The sequence below is a fragment of the Hippocampus guttulatus genome, unplaced genomic scaffold (genome assembly GCF_054856545.1).
Source record: "Hippocampus guttulatus isolate MCC_2025c unplaced genomic scaffold, RoL_Hgut_1.0 HiC_scaffold_51, whole genome shotgun sequence".
In the NCBI taxonomy this organism is placed as follows: domain Eukaryota; kingdom Metazoa; phylum Chordata; class Actinopteri; order Syngnathiformes; family Syngnathidae; genus Hippocampus; species Hippocampus guttulatus.
The window spans coordinates 1,355-5,000 of record NW_028233910.1 but is presented as its reverse complement, the minus strand read 5'-3'; positions in this window follow the sequence as shown (position 1 = coordinate 5,000).

Genomic DNA, 3,646 nt, shown 5'->3' with positions numbered 1-3,646 from the left:
GGGGGCCCTCCGAAGGCGGGTCTTAAGTTGCATATCGGTCAGTTTGTGTATGGGTGCGATGTGGAGGGGGACATATTCGAAAGTGCGGAGCTCCGCCGTCAGAGGCCGGGTTTTCGCCCGGGGTATCCGCCCCGGGCGCCTCTCGGGCGGCCTTCCCAACTGCCGTCGACCGCCCGGAGGGGGAAACAGAAAATATTCGAAAGTGCGGAGCTCCGCCGTCAGAGGCCGGGTTTTCGCACGGGGTATCCGCCCCGGGCGCCTCTCGGGCGGCCTTCCCAACTGCCGTCGACCGCCCGGAGGGGGAAACAGAAAATATTCGAAAGTGCGGAGCTCCGCCGTCAGAGGCCGGGTTTTCGCACGGGGTATCCGCCCCGGGCGCCTCTCGGGCGGCCTTCCCAACTGCCGTCGACCGCCCGGAGGGGGAAACAGAAAATGTTCGAAAGTGCGGAGCTCCGCCGTCAGAGGCCGGGTTTTCGCACGGGGTATCCGCCCCGGGCGCCTCTCGGGCGGCCTTCCCAACTGCCGTCGACCGCCCGGAGGGGGAAACAGAAAATGTTCGAAAGTGCGGAGCTCCGCCGTCAGAGGCCGGGTTTTCGCACGGGGTATCCGCCCCGGGCGCCTCTCGGGCGGCCTTCCCAACTGCCGTCGACCGCCCGGAGGGGGAAACAGAAAATATTCGAAAGTGCGGAGCTCCGCCGTCAGAGGCCGGGTTTTCGCACGGGGTATCCGCCCCGGGCGCCTCTCGGGCGGCCTTCCCAACTGCCGTCGACCGCCCGGAGGGGGAAACAGAAAATATTCGAAAGTGCGGAGCTCCGCCGTCAGAGGCCGGGTTTTCGCACGGGGTATCCGCCCCGGGCGCCTCTCGGGCGGCCTTCCCAACTGCCGTCGACCGCCTGGAGGGGGAAATAGAAAATATTCGATAGTGCGGAGCTCCGCCGTCAGAGGCCGTTCCAGTGCTTTTGGGTGGCTGGAAACACCCTCACGATGGTCTGATTATACTCTTAGGGGCCTCCCCTGTGTCGCCCTGGAGGTCACCCATTCAAAACATGCTCACCTATATACGTTTCGGAAAGTATTTTGGTGAACGCTCACTTTCTAAGCCTTTTAGCCTTCTTGACCCCCTAACTCCCCATATCTGGTTTACCTACTACAGCGCCCCTAACGACCAAAATCGGTACTGCATACCCCTGGTACCCCCGCCATTGAAAATGAATGGGGGAATTTTTTTAATTTCTCAATCCGGCCAGGAGGCCTCTTTTTCGGCCACGCTCGGCCGGCGAGCCGGTCCGCTCTTTACCCCTGGTACCCCCAGCCCTACCCCTGGTACCTCCCCCATTGAAAATGAATGGCGACCCCTGGTACCCCCAGCAACACCCCTGGTACCCTCAGCCTTACCCCTGGTACCCTCAGCTCAACCCCTGGTACCCCCAGCCTAACCCCTGGTACCCTCAGCGGCACCCCTGGTACCCTCAGCAACACCCCTGGTACCCCCAGCCAGCTTCGCCCCTGGTACCCTCAGCCTTACCCCTGGTACCCTCAGCCCAACCCCTGGTACCCTCAGCCCAACCCCTGGTACCCCCAGCCAGCTTCGCCCCTGGTACCCTCAGCCTTACCCCTGGTACCCCCAGCCTTACCCCTGGTACCTCCAGCCTAACCCCTGGTACCTCCAGCCTTACCCCTGGTACCTCCAGCCTTACCCCTGGTACCTCCAGCCTTACCCCTGGTACCTCCAGCCGTACCCCTGGTACCCTCAGCCTTACCCCTGGTACCCTCAGCCTTACCCCTGGTACCCTCAGCCTTACCCCTGGTACCCTCAGCCGCACCCCTGGTACCCTCAGCGGCACCCCTGGTACCCTCAGCCTTACCCCTGGTACCCTCAGCCGCACCCCTGGTACCCTCAGCGGCACCCCTGGTACCCTCAGCGGCACCCCTGGTACCCTCAGCCGTACCCCTGGTACCCTCAGCCGAACCCCTGGTACCCTCAGCGGCACCCCTGGTACCCTCAGCGGCACCCCTGGTACCCTCAGCGGCACCCCTGGTACCCTCAGCGGCACCCCTGGTACCCTCAGCCGTACCCCTGGTACCCTCAGCGGCACCCCTGGTACCCTCAGCGGCACCCCTGGTACCCTCAGCTGCACCCCTGGTACCCTCAGCGGCACCCCTGGTACCCTCAGCGGCACCCCTGGTACCTCCGCCATTGAAAATGAATGGGCGGCCTTCCCACCTGCCGTCAGCCGCCCGGAGGGGGAAATAGAAAATATTCGAAAGTGCGGAGCTCCGCCGTCAGAGGCCGGCTTTTCGCCCGGGGTATCCGCCCCGGGGCGCCTCTCGGGCGACCTTCCCAACTGCCGTCGGCCGCCCGGAGGGGGAAATAGAAAATATTCGAAAGTGCGGAGCTCCGCCGTCAGAGGCCGGCTTTTCGCCCGAGGTATCCGCCCCGGGGCGCCTCTCGGGCGGCCTTCCCAACTGCCGTCGGCCGCCCGGAGGGGGAAATAGAAAATATTCGAAAGTGCGGAGCTCCGCCGTCAGAGGCCGGGTTTTCGCCCGAGGTATCCGCCCCGGGCGCCTCTCGGGCGGCCTTCCCAACTGCCGTCGGCCGCCCGGAGGGGGAAATAGAAAATATTCGAAAGTGCGGAGCTCCGCCGTCAGAGGCCGGCTTTTCGCCCGAGGTATCCGCCCCGGGGCGCCTCTCGGGCGGCCTTCCCAACTGCCGTCGGCCGCCCGGAGGGGGAAATAGAAAATATTCGAAAGTGCGGAGCTCCGCCGTCAGAGGCCGGGTTTTCGCCCGAGGTATCCGCCCCGGGCGCCTCTCGGGCGGCCTTCCCAACTGCCGTCGGCCGCCCGGAGGGGGAAATAGAAAATATTCGAAAGTGCGGAGCTCCGCCGTCAGAGGCCGGCTTTTCGCCCGAGGTATCCGCCCCGGGCGCCTCTCGGGCGGCCTTCCCAACTGCCGTCGGCCGCCCGGAGGGGGAAATAGAAAATATTCGAAAGTGCGGAGCTCCGCCGTCAGAGGCCGGCTTTTCGCCCGAGGTATCCGCCCCGGGCGCCTCTCGGGCGGCCTTCCCAACTGCCGTCGGCCGCCCGGAGGGGGAAATAGAAAATATTCGAAAGTGCGGAGCTCCGCCGTCAGAGGCCGGCTTTTCGCCCGAGGTATCCGCCCCGGGCGCCTCTCGGGCGGCCTTCCCAACTGCCGTCGGCCGCCCGGAGGGGGAAATAGAAAATATTCGAAAGTGCGGAGCTCCGCCGTCAGAGGCCGGCTTTTCGCCCGAGGTATCCGCCCCGGGCGCCTCTCGGGCGGCCTTCCCAACTGCCGTCGACCGCCCGGAGGGGGAGATAGAAAATATTCGAAAGTGCGGAGCTCCGCCGTCAGAGGCCGGCTTTTCGCCCGAGGTATCCGCCCCGGGCGCCTCTCGGGCGGCCTTCCCAACTGCCGTCGACCGCCCGGAGGGGGAAATAGAAAATATTCGAAAGTGCGGAGCTCCGCCGTCAGAGGCCGGCTTTTCGCCCGAGGTATCCGCCCCGGGCGCCTCTCGGGCGGCCTTCCCAACTGCCGTCGACCGCCCGGAGGGGGAGATAGAAAATATTCGAAAGTGCGGAGCTCCGCCGTCAGAGGCCGGCTTTTCGCCCGAGGTATCCGCCCCGGGCG